General features: G+C 37.9%; 1 pseudogene; it reads left to right on the top strand.

Moving 5' to 3' along the window:
• The window catches only part of LOC106315111, a 25,293-nt pseudogene extending 20,685 nt beyond the window's left edge, over positions 1-4,608 (top strand).
• Positions 4,609-5,089: the final 481 nt, after the last annotated feature.

Below are 5,089 nucleotides of genomic sequence, written 5' to 3'. Positions count from 1 at the left end.
GGGGGAGTGTTATAAATCAATTGGTGGATGTCCATAACCGGCCCGGTCCATAACCGGCCCAGACCCTAGAGAGAGAGACGGTCCAAACCCTAGAGAGAGAAGCGGCGGCCGCGGCATGGAGAGAGAGGGAAAGTCGGCTAGAGACTTTTCATTCTTCTAGTTTTCCTATTTCATCTATGTTTATGATTTGTAATCTTTCCATTCATGTATTTCCATTTATCTCTCATTTAACCCTTATATAAAGGGATCTCTTATTCATTAATAAAACACAGAAATATTCAGACCTAAAACCTTCGTTTTACAACAATTCAGACTTGTAAAGAAATAATTTATTATCATTTCTGAAGTAGTAACTATCATTTTTATATGAAAAGGAAAAAAACTATTAACGTTTTGTTAGCAGCAGGGCATTCAAACAAGTTACCTTACACTATTATAATGCAGATGAAAGAACTGATAACGGAACTATCGCTAGTGGAAGGGGAAATCTCAAGACTAGAGATTTAAATAAGCCATCTCCGGATAAATCTCAAGCAAGAACAAGATGAAACTTTGAGACAAGCAACAACAAGTTCATCAAGAAGAGCATGGCAAGCTAATGAGAGTTACAATAATGATGATATAGCCTCTCATCAAACTCCTGAATTACCAAAATACCCTAATTTCCCACCTCCAAGCCCTATGGTGAACAAAGGCATGATGAAGAATGAAACAACAACACCAAATCTTCCACTAGTCATCATCAAGAGAATGCAACATTTGAAACAAGGACATTGCATTTCATCAACAAAGCCATAAAAGGTGATTACACGACCCAAAGCTTCCACAAATCTAACGAGAAAGTTGGATTAGTCGAGAAGGAAAATCATCGATCTAAGTTGAAAGAGAATACTAATACGAAGAAGATGATTAGGACGATGAAATCGCCTTCGCCCCTATGTGAACCTAGATACTCCTCTCCGAAGGTGTGTTTTTTCTATATTACATGCTTAATTTAGTTCGTTTAATTTACTCTTACTATATATATGCTTAATTATGATGTGTTATTGCAGCCTAATAACGATCGTGTAGCACTTGATACATCACTAGACCTCCCACCAAAATCTCTATCTAGCACAATTTTAATGGAAGATGGACAAAACATACAGAAGTGGCACCCAAACAACCTCACCGAGGACAGCATGAAGTGTCTCAATTTTATCTACGATAGTCTCCTTAGAACCACAAGAGTCATGGAGCTAGAGAAATCGGGTCCTGTCTCGAGATCCGTTCATTTCTCTTTAAGCTCAAAAAGCTTTAGGGTGGATAACGCAGCCTCTTGTTTGTCTAAATCCATGAATCTTGTGTCTTATAAAGAATCAAGACAACAAGATCCCTATGGAATATTTGATGTAGAAGCATCTTTGGCTAGGGACATTGGTCCGTACAAAAATCTAGTCATCTTCACTTCGAGTTCTATGGATTCCAAGTGCATTTCGAGCTCTAGCTCAGTTTCTTTGATCCGGAAACTCAGGTACTTTTCGAGAAAAACTTGGCCAATACGTTTTTTTCTTATATAGGCTAAATTTATAGCTATGAACCGTGTTGATGACAATCTCGAGACAGTGGATTTGAGAGTGTTGAGCCATCATCAAAAGCTAGCGTTTTGGATCAACATGTTCAATGCGTGTATTATGGATGTAATTGTTAAGCTAGATGAGCTTCTAACGTAAAACCAATTGGTGATAAGTGGAGTGGCTCATCTATCTTATATATTACTTTGGATCCCTTCCAACTACCGATGTGGGTTACTTTGTGTCTAATACGCCCCCTCGAGATGATGGCTCTTTGAGCGTCAATCTCGGAATGCTCGGGCAAGGATCGATAGGCCAACTTTAGGCCAGATCGATGGATCGGGTTGGACTTCGTGGATCGGACTCTGATACCATGTTAAGCTTGACGGGCTTCCAACTTAAAATCAATTGGTGATAAGTGGAGTGGTCCATCTATCTTATATATTACTTAAGATCCCTTCCAACTACCGACGTGGGATACTTTGTGTCTAATAGTAAAATGCTCTACTTCGATATTCTTATTGATTACAAGAGACTTGATATTTTGTTCTTTTTAAATACAAATCAACGTCCATATTTATGTATATATGTATTCTAATTACTTCCACGTATGACCAGGGATATTTACAACATGGAGTTCCAAAAACAACTGAGAAATTACAATCTCTTGTTTACAATAAGGTATGTTTTTTTTACCCTTCTAAAATAAACACTAGATGAACCAACTCCAAATTACTCATACGTACCCATTAAAATTATGCACTAACCGAAGTACAAATTATAGGCTACAATAAATGTTGGAGGCAAAAACATAAGTGCTAATACCATAGAGCATTGTATTCTACGGAAGCCTGCAAACTCTACCATGAGTAAGGTATATGTAAAATTTCAATAATCATCTTCAATTTATCAGACTAATCTTCTAAGAATTCGCTAAGCACATGCATATATAATCATAGGATCGCGAAGAAATGATCATTCGTAAACTATACGGAATAGAAACAACGGATCCTAACATCATATTTGCTCTCTCATGCGGAACTCGATCCTCTCCTGCAGTAAGTTATACTTAAAAAAAAAAGGGTTATACTCACTTTTGTTAAAGCAATCTATTACAATGAACCTTTTAATGTCTATACTTTGAATTAACTTATAAGGTTAATTAGCATTCTTAGTATCATTAGAGCAGTGTTGTATTTTTTATGTTCACTATTTCAAGCACTTGATAGATAAAATAGAGATCTGTTATATATATAAAAACTGTACATTATCATTTAAAAATTTTAGATTATCACAATTAATGGTTACTTATTTAATTTTCTAACAATAATATTGAAGGTGAGGATATACACCGGAGATGGAGTGGCAACAGAGCTAGAGAAATCTAAAATGGAGTATTGATATCTTGCATACTTCCATTGTCTTATCCATTCATCCATGTGCATTTTGATCATATAGACTAGGATTTAGCCACGCTTAGGTTGCATTTTGCATACATGAGTCTTTATCAGGTGTTGTAGTGCCACATGGAGTTCTTGGAGGCATTTGGATGCATTTGTAGCTCAAAAGAAGTGTTTAAAGCGATCAACGGACGAGCAGCGCACAAGAGCGACCTCACCGGAGCGACGCCGTGAAGTCGCTGTGACACACATCCCGGAGCGACATGGAGAGGTCGCTCGCGTTTCTATCGTGAGACACCCCTCTCAGAGCGACGCTCCGAGGTCGCTCGCGTTTCCATGGCGAGACGACACAAAACGAAGCCCGGAGCGACCTCTCAGAGCGATCCACTGAGGTCGCTCCCGAAGGCCGGAGCGACTCGTCGGAGCGACATGCCGAGGTCGCTCCGCGTCTATTTGCCTGTCGAACTCATGTTTTCTAAGGGCCTTTTGGTCATTTCATTATGCACGTTTTACATTGCCTAAACCTAAGTTAAATACTTTTGTAAGCCATTGGAGGCAGAGGTTCTCTTTTCTACGGAACAACTAGTAAAACTTCTTTTGATTCAGATTTCATTGCTTTCATCTTGTATTCTTGTTGATTTCTTATCTATTCCTCTACATGATTAATCTGAAATCCAATATGGGTTTAAGAGGAATCATGGAGATTAGTGAGTAATCACCTTTTGAATTCACGGGTTAGGGAGATTAAGGGTGATTAGGTTAGTTCTAGGATGTTTTAGTGTAGATCATTCTTGTTCCTTGCTAGTAGAGTATTCATAATGCATCTTCTGAGTTGGCCACTCAAAAGTTGATCGATAGGCATTTCCCACCCAAAAGGTGTTTGATGAAATGCCTGAGACAACTCTCCTAGGCTTTTAGTATACTTTGCCAAAGACATTTGTTGTTAAATGTGCTAAAATAGCTAATAGACTTGTTAGTAATGATTGCTTTCATATTATTCAACCAAAGACATTTGATGTTTGAGATATGTTAGCAAATGAGCATTTATCTAGACATAGAGCTTGCTTTGAATTGTGTTTAGGCTTAAGGTCGATAGTTTGATTGATCATTTGTCATCCTTAGTTCGAAACTTGATCACCCAATGTCTAATCCCTATGCCCATGAGTTCTCTTTTCCCTTAGTCAATAAAGTATCATTCTGTAATTGCTTTCTAGTATTAGTAGTAGTTTAAAACCCATCTAAATCATTGATTGCACTTAGATTAAGTGAGTACTTGCATTCTCGGTGCTTTGATATCCCTTAGAACTGGTTCGACAATCTTTTATACTACATCATTTGTCTTAGGAACCTTGAAAACCCCTAACATCAAGTATCTGCAAGCCTCGGTGGTGGTTACGGAGGCTAAACGAGTAATCTTGCCGGAGGTGGTGGTTACGGAGGCTAAACGAGTAATCTTGCCGGAGCTTCTGGTGAAACACGCAGCCGATTTCGTGGGTGCAAGGGCAGATAGCAGCTGCGGAGAGATGGGATATCTCGTAAAATGGGTTTGCAACCAATTACCAACCTCTGGTTCCTTAAGAAAATCAATGGTAGATTGTTTAAAGAATCTAAACTCCAATTATGATTTTGAGTTTCAGTATCTTTTAGCCATTTAAGATATAGTAACTTTTTATTCGTCCTTTTGGAAATATTTTGTTTTTAAATAAAAATATCAAAGTTTTTATTACATTTGTATAGAGTATTGTTACACTGACATGTATATGCCTGATCATGATCCTTTTACATCTTTTCTGAACATCATGGATTATGACAACATACATTACATCTTGTCACCTTTACTTCTTTCTATGGATTTCAAGTTTACTAGAAATATAAAAGGACGATAGGAATATGAGCCGGGTTCATCAATAAGTAACATAGCACAATATTGCATGACAGTAAGACACCTTCGGGACCAGGTGAAGCTGCGGAAACATTCCAAACAGGAAGGTGAATACGAAAACACCGTACCACCAAACAATGGTGAAACCGTGAAAGGACATATATCAGATCGTGCTGCATAGATTAATCTTCAACATCTTTTTGGTTCTTTTAATTCCCATAACGTCTGGCAACCTGTGAGAACATGGTGACTAT

Source organism: Brassica oleracea, chromosome C9 (genome assembly GCF_000695525.1).
Source record: "Brassica oleracea var. oleracea cultivar TO1000 chromosome C9, BOL, whole genome shotgun sequence".
Classification (NCBI taxonomy): Eukaryota; Viridiplantae; Streptophyta; class Magnoliopsida; order Brassicales; family Brassicaceae; genus Brassica; species Brassica oleracea.
Note: the sequence above shows the minus strand (reverse complement) of the source record. Positions and strands in the feature narration are given on the sequence as shown.